The 12,227-nt window shown below is 54.1% G+C and overlaps 1 protein-coding gene across 3 annotated transcripts in view; it reads left to right on the forward strand.

Annotated features, from left to right (window-relative positions):
* The window catches only part of KCNG2 (potassium voltage-gated channel modifier subfamily G member 2), a 42,425-nt gene that overhangs the window by 1,647 nt on the left and 28,551 nt on the right, over nt 1-12,227 (forward strand). The window contains exon 1 of one of the 3 annotated variants that reach the window (XM_059409868.1): nt 1,255-1,321. The exons of the other annotated variants lie outside the window; for them this stretch is intronic. The gene's annotated coding sequence lies outside the window, so the exon portion shown is untranslated. Of the gene's footprint in view, nt 1-1,254; nt 1,322-12,227 lie in introns of those variants that run through there. 3 annotated transcript variants of the gene reach the window in all.

Genomic DNA, 12,227 nt, shown 5'->3' on the forward strand with positions numbered 1-12,227 from the left:
GGGGGGGGGGGGGGGGGGGGGGGGGGGGGGGGGGAGCCGCGTGGGGTCCCTCTGACCCGCAGGGGCGGGGGAGGGGAGTTCCGAGGAGTTGCCTGCGCCTGCGCGTGGTTGTGCTCTGGCGGTTTGGGGGTGACGGTGGAGCCCCCCTCCCAGACTGCCTTGTTCCAGAGGGTTTGGTTTCTGGTTTCTGGCCGTGGGAGTGGGGCCACGGTCAGGGACGGTTACTCCCTTTGTCTCCTGGACTGAAACTCCAGCCCCGAGCTGGGGTCCTGGGAATTCTGCTGGGTCTTTAGAATTCCAGAAGGCACTTCTTACCTGCCCCGGGCCTCCGTTTCTCCTCCCTCTTCCTTGGGCTGCAAAAACTGATGGTTTCCTCCAGTGTGTGCTCAAGGCCAATGCCTGGACCAAGTAGCAGGTGTGAGATGGGTTCTGACTCTGCGGGTGCGAGCCGGATGGCTGGTTTCCGGGGACCGGCACACGCAGGAGAGCAGTTGGGTCCCAGCCCTGACGTGGGACAGCTGCTGGAAAGGTTCGTGGGGTGAGCCCTCCAAGGTCGCCTTGTGCACAAGGCCTAAACGCGCAGTGGAGGAAGTCATGAGATCCCTGAAACCCAGGAGGGATCCGATGAACCCTGCACTGGCTGAAGCAGAAGAGAGGCTGTTCAGCCGGGGTGGAGGGCAGCATGCTCGGCTGCCCTCCGGAGGCTTCCTTCATCGATAATTCCCAGTTAGTCAAAGGATGGACTGGCTCTGGGTTCTTTTCAACGGGGAATTGGGGGAGGGGTGCATTAGGGCCCATTTGGGGGACGAAATCCCGTCGACTGTGGTTCCCTGGTGCGTACCAGTCCCAAACATACAAAAAAGTATACGTTATGGCTAAGAAAAGACATATTTGTATTTCAGTTGGAGACAGGTTAGGAAAACAATTTTGAGATTCTTTCCAAGGCCGGTGCCATCTAGTGTTCTGGTTCCTTTCCTTTCACAATGTATATGTTCCACTTGGCAAAAGTTTTTTTATACCTTGAGATTTTCATAATTCAAGATAAAAAATTGCGTGGTTTTGCATGAGAAGAAAAGAAGGGGACGCACCTCGTCAGCCGGCTCCGAAGCGGGAGCCTGTGTGGATTTTCTGTTCTGTGCTTGGCACCGAGTCCCGTGCGTGGCAGATGCTCTGAGGACACGAGCTGGCTGTGGGTCGTTGGAGCTCTAATGAGGAGTTTGTACCCGGTGTGCGGTGGGCGCGCGCCTCGACCCGCAGTCTGTGTGGAGCACAGCGGCTGGGAGCCAACGGGAAAACGCCCGGGTTTGTCCCGCAGAAGCAGGTGGGGTCTGAGGGCCTTGGGGGGATTCGGCAGCCTTTTCCTCTTCCTCCTCCTCCTGCCCCACGTTCCGTGTTCCGCGGCTCTTCTGGAAGCCGCACTGCTCACTCAGGCGCTGGGGGGCAGGGCCGGCTGAGGATGGTTTAGAGTGGGAGGGCGTCCTCCGCTTCTGCCGCGAGCACCGAGATGTGGGGGTGGGAGGGAAGGGGAGCAGATGGGGCGCGACCAGGGTGTGTGTGTGCACGCGCGCGTGCATGCGTGCCGGCAGGTCCGGAGGCCGCCGCAGGATAGCCAGCCGCGAGAGTGTCGCTGCAAGACGGAGAAGCTGGGCTTTTCCAGAAGAGATGGGCACAGGGGGTCCGAGAAGCATGGCCACGTGTGTCTGAATCCCTGAGCGCCTGGGCACTCACAGGCAGCCTCACGGGCCGTCGGGGGTTTGCGGGCTAGAGCCCCACGGCCTGGCGGCTGGCTCCCGGTGGGGCTGAGCAAGGGCAACATCGGGGAGCCCTGGGCAGGCAGGGAAGGGGACAGCAGCCCAGTGGGGCAAGGGCCACTCCGGGCTCTCTGTGTCCTCATGGAGGGTGGTGCCTGGCTCCCACGTCCTGGCAAGCCATTGACCTGCACCTCAAAGCTTGAGAGGCGTGAAAGAAATAGGCATCCAGCACTTTCTTTCCCTGGGCTCTGGGCCAGCCCCTCGCTTGGTGTCTGATCTGTGTGCACCTGCCGCCTTCCCTGGGCTCCGTGTACCAAGCCGGTTTGTCTGGAAGGACACTTAAGCCAGAAAACACCTTGAGGAGCGAGCGAACCGAGGTGGAAGCTGGTCCCGAGAGGAAGCCTGCAAAGGCTCAGAGTCACCGAACTGCTCGAAGGGACCCAGTGACCAGCCTGCTTCAGCCTCCTGTGGCTGAGGAAGTCAGACTTCCAGACTGCTTACCCAAGATTGCCCATCACAACACCCCCTGAGAAGTAAGGGTGCATGTTCCCGAGAGGGCTGTGCGGGTGCCCTAGGCCTCGTGGGCCGGGAGACGTCGGCCTGCTCGCCGCGGACGGCGTCCTCCCGCGGCGTGTGAGAAGCGGGACTGAGCATGTCTTAGCTTTGGGATTTTCAGAGGAGAAACTTGTGTTGTGGAAAAGGAATATATTCACTCAAAATGGAAATACCCAATATTTTTATTTGATTGTAGGAAAAGATTAATTGAAGTGTAATGTTTGAACAGTACAGACGATCTCCACGTGCTCTTTTCAGTTAAGGGAGCAGACCCTGCGAGGGAGTTCACAGAAACGCGCGCACCCCAGCTCCCAGCAGCACTTCTGAGGGCCGGGCTCCATGTCCTTCATCTCCTCCCGCCCAGGAAGGGCAGCTGGACATGCCCCCACCTTTCCGGGGTCTCTTTCACACTGGCCACCGGGTGCACCTGCGCTCCAGGCCACACCTGCTCTGTGCCAGCCCTCGGCTGGGCCTCCCTCGGACAAGCCGCACCGTGAGGAAGGCAGACGTGGCCAGAGCCCAGGATGACCGTTCCTGGAATTTATTGAAATTCCTGGGTATTTTTAACCTTTTCAGATGTTTGAACAATGAGGGTGAAGTTTTAGACTGAGTGGTGTTGGGCACAGGAAATCGAGGGCGAGGGCCTTCTGGGACCTGCAGAGCCTCAGACGCCATCGGGCTGATCTGGACAGCACGGCGGTCTTCACTCAGTTCTGTCCCGAAGAGGCAGATTTGTTCGCGCCCACGAGTAGCACTGGCCGGAGAGGCTGTGTGGTGGGCAGGGCACGCGCCTGCCTGGCCCTTGCGGGACTCGGGGTGGGGGGCGTGAACAGAGGGTCTGCCCCCAGCTGGTGTGGCCCTGGCTGGCTGTCCCCACACGTGCCCTTGGCCCTCAGCTGCTGTGAAATCAAGGCCGTGGGCTGACACCTGATCCGGGCCACACCTCCGTGGGTTGGGTTTGGTGGGTCCGGCCGGGCCCAGTGATGCTAAGTCTCATCGTTCTGAAGGTTGGAAATGCTGGTTGGGTTGGAACTGGCAACATTGTAGCAAGACAGAGGAGGAAAGTATCAGAACTTCCTCTCTCACAGGTGTGGCTTTGTGTGTTCTGGGCCACAATATAAAAGGTATTTCTCGCTGTGGGGTCACAGTATCAGACAGCCCCGTCCAGATCGCGCACATCCTGAGGCACCCGGGTCTGTCTCTGAGCCAGTTTAGTTAGGTGCGGACATTTCCAGACGCTCTTAGTTAGGAGGCCCATTGGGCAGGCTGGGGCCAGGGTGCTCAGGGGAGCCCAGCCATCCGCCTGGCCCGGCCGGTGCGCGTGTGTGGCCGGTTTCTGACGGTCGCCCAGAGCAGACATGCAAACCCTTGTCTGGTAAAAGCCAGGGAAAGGGTTCCTTCCCTATTTCCTTTCTTTCGTGTTTTTGGGGTGTGGAGGAGACATCTTTGTGTGTAGATTGACAGGAAAAGTGCCTGACAGGTTTTATATCCGCATGTTTTATTTAACGTGGTAACAGTTAATGCAGGGGAGTGAAATGCATTGGTGAACCAAAACGCATTAAAAACTAATGGTCGTTCTGTGGATTAGCTAGTCACAGCAAACAGTCCTCTTGGCATCTGCGATTTGACCGGGCTCAGCACCCCTGTCTACTGGGCCACTTCTCTGGGGCATTTAGCATGGCTCACATTCATTGGACTGGTTTACATTTCCTTCAAGAAATGGACAGTTTCTGACCATGAACAAACTCCCTGATTATTTCCGCCAGAGAAAAAGGCACCTTTTAGGTGAGGACGGACAGTAAATACGTATGCGGGCTTCTTCGTTCCGCGACAGATGACAAGCAGAAGAACGCCGGGGCCTGGAGAAGACGCAGGTGTCGGAGCTGGTGGGCAGCACTCAGGATCAGCGAGTCCGTGCTTCTCTGGCGGTTGTGACGTATCATTTTCCCAGGAGCCCACAACACTGGAGGGCGTGCGGAGTGTGGGGCTTCTGTGGGGCCTCCAGCCAGGCTGGAGGCCGAGACGGGCCACGACTCCCATGCTCCGTGCCTGGCACTGCCTTGGGGCCAAGTTGTGGTCAGACGCCCCGGCCGGTGGGAGAGCCACTCCCTGGCGGGAGTGTAAGGATGGGGCCACCCTTCCAGCGGGGCTGGCCCGTGGGTCATGTCTGGGCTGACGCCCTTTTTTGGGAACAGTGAGGACATTACTTTGCAGCAAAGGGAATGTGACACGGGAAGCAGCCAGCGCTGAGCCCTAGGGACGTGGAGAAAGGTAGTTTCTCATGTTTCCAGAAGCAACACGTGCAATTTGAAAATTCCTGTGATTGTTTTTCCCTCGTTATTAAGCAAGTCCACTGCTACCATGGCAGACGCGGGGATGAGCTTGAAGAGAGGCACAGATTTTTAGAATCCTGTGTGATTTCCACACTCCGGAGGTGATGGCTCCAGGTTTACCAGGACATGTCCTCTGTCGCTCAGTGTCTGCACAGACATGTCGCACACGTGTCCCACGTGTCAGCACGGACGCCCACACTCACGCACACAGTGGCAATTGCTGTATGTCCTCATACTTTCTTACGTTCTACTGGGAAGATTTTGCATGGAATCGTCAGTCTGTCCACGTGTCCTTCTGTGGTTGGCCACGTGGATTGTTTCTAAGTGTAAATACCACTATCTTTTTAGGTAAATGCTTGAAAACTTGGCCTTTGGTCAAAAGGTATGAACGCTTGAAGCTCTTGCTAGGTAATGTCAAGTAGTTTCACAGGAGAACCCGGGGGCACGGTTGGTTGGCGCCCCACTCCTGGTATCGGCTCAGGTCATGGTCTCAGCGTTGTGGGATCAAGCCCTGCACTGGGCTCCGTGCTCAAGGCGGAGTCTGCTTGAACGTCTCTGACTCTCGCCCTCCACCGCTCCCCCACACTCTCAAATAAATAAATAAATGTTAGAGAATCAAATCGCGTCTTCGGGAAGTTGTGGGGCTGGTCGCCTTCACAGCGTCCGCGTCGTCACAGCGGCTGGTCCCACTGTCCTCTCTTTCCAGATTTCCAAAGTAAATGACCTTTTGTTGTAAAGGCAGTTCATGGTCAGCATAAAATATTCTTGCAGGAAGAAGCTGTGAGTGAGAATACGTGCCGCTGGCCAGGCCTTCGGCTGCGTGTGCACACAGGGGCATCGGCAGCGAGCCGGGTCTGCGCAAGACGAGACACTGTCTCTGGAGACCGGGGTGGTCACGGGGCAGGAGGAGCTGTCGACAGAGACAGGGATACACATCATACATGTACACACATGCATGCGTGCATACACACCGTGTGCACGTGTACACGTGTGTGGATACATGTATATGCATGCACGGACACACAAGGGCGTGTTTGTGGACACATGTACATGTAGGCCCGAGTGCAAATCTACACACGTGTGTGGATACTTGTATGTATATGAACACACACATGCGCGTGTGCATGGATACATGGTGCATGTATACGCCTGCACACACAATGCATGCAGGAATGCACCTACATGTACATGTGCACGCGTGTGGACATGCATGTGTGCATACATATGCGTGTGCACACACATGTGTGCGTGGGTGCACATGTGCATGCCTGTGTGGCTACTTGAGTGCGTGCATGCATACCTATGTGTGCACAAGCCTGGCGGCCAGGGGAGAACTTAGAAGCATCACCGGGCATACCCTGTCAAGCCAGCGCTGGTCCAGAGCTGACTTGGGCTGAGGAGACGCCGGGATGATCCCTCAGGGATGGTCTGACCTCCAGGTCTGAGCCAGGCGTTCTGCGTGTTGGTGTCTCGCTCACACCCCTCTTCCAGATGTCTGTGTGACGCAGGCAGGTAAGGGCCCTGAGAACACCTCCCAGGGCGACTTCAGGCCTCGTCCCCGCTGAGTGGCGGAGCCTGTGTCCCAGGACACCCCTGCCTCTGTGGACTCAGCCGTCTCCCGAAATGAAGGGCGGCCAGAGGAAGCCGTCCGTCGGTGCTCAGAGGGCCTGGTGGCCTCTCCCAGACGCTGCCCGTGGTGGCTGCACCCCAAGCCGGTATGGCCGGCGGCCTGGCCCACCTCATCCGTGGGCTGGGCCCGTCGCACTTTGCAGGACCTCAGGGGAGTCTCCTGCTGTGGGTTCCGCCAGTCCCTCTCTCGTTGCCCACAGCCCTGGGCAAGGGGAACTGTTGTGGGGTCCTTCAAATGTGCCCTGTGCCCCCAGTCAGGCCTGGAGAAGAGCCCCTTCAGAATCAGGGCCGTCTATTAGCTCTCAGAACATGGGGCTGCTGGGGAGAGGCTCCAGGATGTGGGTTCTGATGGGTCCTTATGGCGTTTTCGGCCACCCATGGAGTGACCTCTGGCTCTGCTTTCTGGGGCCGGCACCTCCCCTGGGACTGTGCAGTGACCCCCATGCAGGCTGTGGCCAGAAACAAGGGCATGGGAGCCTCCTGAGGCAAGTGCAGATGAGAACCGCGCTCCTCTCTGGTCACCAGCAGACTGACAGGTCCCCACGTGCTGCTGCTTTGGGGCCGGAGTTAGAAATTAGTAATAAATGGGGGTCTTGCGCCATTTTCTTATCTCTTGTCCCTCCCCATGGCCTGATCCTTCGTGTAGGAAGACCCCAGGGCTGCCCTCCCTCATCTGTTTTTAGTGTAATGTCAGAATTAGCCCCAGACCTGGAGCCACCTGGAAAGGCCTTTGGAGAGACCGTCCCAGCTTGCCTGTTAAAGCCAGGGAAGGTAAGGAAGGCAGCTGGGGCCGACGCCTCACCCGGCCTTCCTCTGTGCGGCGGCTCTAGGCCTGCAGACACGCAGGCACGGGCTCCCGGTCCGTACTCTTCCTCAAGAAGGGCCTCCGTGCGGCACCTGGGTGGCTCAGTGGGTTAAGCCGCTGCCTTCGGCTCAGGTCGTGATCTCAGGGTCCTGGGATCGAGTCCCGCATTGGGCTCTCTGCTCAGCAGGGAGCCTGCTTCCCTTCCTCTCTCTCTGCCTGCCTCTCTGCCTGCTTGTGATCTCTCTCTGTCAAATAAATAAATAAAATTAAAAAAAAAAAAAGAAGGGCCACCGAGAGGCGCGTATTGTAAGGACTGTATGCGTGAGGGCTTCGAACGGCCCCAGCTCTTTCCTCACACCCCATGGGACACTCCCAGAACCTCCCCAGCACCCCAGCACCTCCATTTGCCCACAGGCCTGGTCACCTGCATAAGCACGGGTCTCCCTCTCCAGGAACCCATTACGGGGCTTCTGAGCCTTATAGCCTCTGCACACATCACACGCTTAACTTGAAGCAGTTGTGTTCACATCTTGAGTGAGGAACTCGAGGACACACCCTCCTAAGCTAATGACTGGGACACAGTTCCTGACTCAAGCCCCTTCCCCAGCTTGCCCCAGGCCCAGACAGCCCCCGCCCTCCAGCCGTTCTCCATCTTCTGTGCCGTGGCAACACTTGGGGTGTCGGGGCCGCACCCCCTCACGTGGCTGGCCCTCCTCACATCACACCTAGAAAAGCTGATCCTGGTTGCATTGCCCCAGATCGGTCCTTAGATGCACGGGAGAGCCAGGGGTCATCAGCCTCCAGCTGCACGCAGATGCTGTTCTGCCATTCTATGACATTCCGTCCTAACCCTCAGCCCCGGCAGGGAGGGTACCCATGCCCACTGAGTCATCCTCTTCAGACAGCACTCCAGGGCAGCCTACCCACAAAGAGAAGCTGTTCACCTCTTCTAGAAGACCTAAGAGCTTCACCCAAGGACGCTAAAGGCCCACGCAGGTCATGGGATTTCAGCAAAGCCTTCCTCCCTGTCTCCTTCATTACTCTGGGTTTCAGACTGCTCCTCTGTCACTGCGGGAACCCAGGCTGCAGGGCTGGCAGGGCCCTGAGCCCATGGCCAGTGTCTGTGCTCCAGGCAGGCACCTGCATTCAGGCCAACCTGGTCCTATGATGCCTGCTCAGTCGGCCTCACATGGCTATCCTGTTCCTGGGCTGAAACAAGCAGCCACCAGTCTCAAATCAATAGAACTTAGAAAATGTGTTAATTCTTTTAAAACTCCTAAGAAAGGAAATCTCCAGGCTGAGGCAATTTCACTAGAAAACTTTACCAAGCATTCAAAGAAGAGTTAATCCTATCAATCATTCAGCGGAAAGGAGGGAACTCCTAACTCACTTTATGAGGTTAGCTTTACCTGGAGACCATAATGGAAAGCACAAAAAGGAACAAAAGGAAAAAATATCAATATTTTTGTGAACTTAGACACAAAATCCTAAATAAAATATTAGCAAATTGAATCCAGTGATGTATAGAGTTGCAGACCAAGTGAGATTTACTCCAGGCATGCAAGTCTGGCTCAACATTAAAAAATCAATCAGTATCACCCATATCCACAGAACAGGCATAGCGTCATATCAATTGATGTAAAAAAAAAAAAAGCATTTGATAAGATCCAACACCCACCCGTAATGAAAAACTCTCAGAAAACTAGAAATAGATATTCAACTAGACAAAGAGCATCTACAAAAAACCTCAAAATACTAACCCGTATCAGTGAAAGGCTGCATGTTTTCCCCCTAAGATCAGGAATGAGACAAAGCTGTCCTCAGTCATTGCTGCTACTCAACCTAGTCTTGGAGGTTAGATAAAACCAGGGAAGGACATAAAAGAGGTACAGGTCAGGAAGGAAGAAGTACAGCTGCCCTATATACAGATAGCATGAACAGCTACGTGGGGGATTCCAAGGAATGTGCCCCAAACCTCCTAAACAAATGGAAAGACATACCATGTTCATGGATTAGAAGACTCCATGTAGCTTAGCTGTTTTTTTTCTCCTCAAATTGATCTGTGGATTTAATAAAATGTCTATCAAAATCCCAGCAAGAATTTTTGTAGATACAGACAGCTTATTCTGAAACTCATATGGAAAGGCATGACCTCTAACATAGCTAAGACGATCTTGAAAAACAAGAATAAATGGTGAGGTCTCACAACCCGGTATTAGTGCTCATTATAGAGATCCAGGAACCGTGACCCCATGGTGCTGGCAGGAGGACAGATGCACAGAACAATGGAACAAAACACAGATCCACACCGGTATATCCAACTAGTTTTTAACAAATTTTCAAAACCAGCTCAGCGGAGGAAGCAGAGCCTCTACAACAAATGACGTTTGAGCAACTGGTCATCCATAAGTGGGAAAAAAAGGACCTTACCTTAACCTCACACCTTGTATCAAAATTGAGTTAAAAATGGATCACATTTCAGGTGTAAAATGTACGGCTGTAAAACTTTAAGAAAAAAATAAGAGAAACCCATTTGGATTTGGGGTTAAGCAAATAGTTCTTAGACTTAACACCAAAAGTATGATCCATCATATCTGGCTTGATAAATTTGAGCTCATCAGAATTAAAACCTGCTCTTCAAAGGACCATTTAACAGCATGAAGGGAAAAGCTGAAGTGAGAGAATGTATTAAGACACCGGCAGTTTGGAGGAATCTTCAGGGACTTGTTCTGTGTCAAATAAGCCAACCTCTAGGTAATAATTCTAATCTAATCTCTAATCTAATCTCCAGGTAACCATTCTATGTAATATTCTGAATTGATGAAAATACAGAGATTGGGAACAGATTAGCAGTAGATCCACACCTGGTGACAGGAGGGACCCTGGCGGCAACGGATGTCCTGCATCTGGGCTGCCAGCGTCCTGGTGGTTGCAGCACAGGGCCAGCCGGGAGAAGGACACACAGAATGTCCTTATAGTATATGAACCCACAGATATTTCAAAATAAATTTAATCTTTAGAATGTATGTGCAACTATTTCATATAAAGGTTTAGCAAAAAGTTCTGGACAAATGTGTCACCTTGAAAGTCACTGTGACGTGGATTTGAAGGGAATTTGATGCTGGACACGTACCGTCCACCGTCCTTGCTGTTGAAGGGGAAGGTCGAGGCAGACATGGACCATCCCCTTTCCTTGCTGTCGTAGATGCTGATCTAAAGACGCTTCGTGGAGGAGGAGGAAAGCTTTCAGAGCAAGTGACTTGAATTTGCAGGAGCATTCACAGTGTCTGATTGTAGGCTAATGTTACAATAACGCCTGGTGTTGGGGGAATGCTGGTGTAAGTAACGGGCCATCCTGGGACGAGAGGCTGTGCACAGCGTCTATCACAAGCTCCCCGACTGCAGACTGATGTGGGGGTGGAGGCCAAGAAGGTCCAACACAGGCTCCGCACGGGGGTCCCAGGGTCACTAGAAGAGCCACAACTTAACAAAACCGTGGGCATCCTCACAGTCCCTGTCCATTCCTGTCCAGCCAGACAGCACAGCCCCAAACGTCTTGAAAGTCTCGCTCAAGCTTCTTCTTTTACCACCGACATCCCCTGGGGAAGGTGAGGAGAGCCTGGGCGTGGAATCTGCGGACGCTGCAACTCTGGCCCCCAGGCTTTCAGAACTTGATGGGGATGTCCCACCTCCCCGTGCGCCACGGCCTGCCCCCTTCGGAGCCCAGGACGCCAGCCGATGCCTGGAGGCAGCCAGCCGCGAGACAGGACACTGGGAGAGAAGAGCCGGGTTCCCACGGCTGCCTGTGGCGATAGGATGAAAGGTCGTCTTCTCCTCCTGTTCTTTGTACTGCCCGAGTGTCCACTTCCCTATGGGTCGGTTTTATTTTTATTTTTTAAAAATTTTATTTATGTATTTGACAGACAGAGATGACAAGTAGGCAGAGAGGCAGGCAGAGAGTGAGGGGGAAACAGAGAGCCCGATGCGAGGCTCAATCCCAGGACCCTGAGATCATGACCCGAACCAAAGGCAGAGGCTTAGCACACTGAGCCCCCCAGGCGCCCCTGCTTTGCCCATTTTAAAGTTGTTTTGTTTAGCTGAGTTCTCTGGATATGTGGCGCTCACTGATCCTAACCCTCTATCGGAGATACGATATGGCTTGAAAATATTTTCTCCCTATAATCTTTTTTTTTAAAAGATTTTATTTATGTATTTGACAGACAGAGATGACAAGTAGGCGCAGAGAGGGAGGCAGAGAGAGAGAGAGAGAGAGAAGCAGGCTCCCTGCTGAGCAGAGAGCCCGATGCGGGACTCGATCCCAGGACCCTGAGATCATGACCTGAGCCGAAGGCAGCGGCTTAACCCACTGAGCCACCCAGGCGCCCTCTCCCTATAATCTGATCTGTGGTGTTTTTTCACTTTATTGTTACTGGTTTTGGTGCACAGAATTTTTTAATGCTGATGAGGTCCAATTAACTGATATTTTCTTCTGTTGCTTATGCTTTTGGTGTCATATCCAAGAACCCATTACCAAATCAATGTCATGAAGGCTCTGCCCGTATTTTCTCCTGTGGGTTTTGTGGCTTTGGCTCTTTTATCCTGGTCTTTGATCCATTTTGAGTTAATGTTTCTGGGAGAAGAGGAGGGTCTCACCCTTTCTTCCATCCCGTTTCCCAGCGCCGTGTCCAGAAGACTGTCTCCCACTGAATGGGCTTGGCCTCCTCGTCGAGAATCATGTAAGCACAGACCGTGCACTGGGTCTCTGGGCTCTCTGCTCTGTTCCTTTGGTTCTGCCTGGAGGCCAGGACCACACTCTGGTTTCGTCGTAGTCTTGAAACCGGGAAGTGTGAGACCTCCAACTTTGTTCTTTTCCAGACTGGTCTGGCTGTTCAGAGACCTCATAGGGACGGAGGATGGAATTTTCTGCTTCTGCAGACTCGTGTTGTTGGGGCTCTCAGAGGGTCGCCCAGAGTCTGTGGGTCCCTCTGGGTGGTGTAGACACCTTTCCAGGCCAGATCGTGGTGTATCCCCCAGTATCTGCATCACTCCGGGTGGTGTAGACACCTTTCCAGGCCAGATCGTGGTGTCTACCCCCCCGTATCTGTGTCACTCCGGGTGGTGTAGACACCTTTCCAGGCCAGATCGTGGTGTCTA

The sequence above is a fragment of the Mustela nigripes genome, chromosome 8 (genome assembly GCF_022355385.1).
Source record: "Mustela nigripes isolate SB6536 chromosome 8, MUSNIG.SB6536, whole genome shotgun sequence".
In the NCBI taxonomy this organism is placed as follows: domain Eukaryota; kingdom Metazoa; phylum Chordata; class Mammalia; order Carnivora; family Mustelidae; genus Mustela; species Mustela nigripes.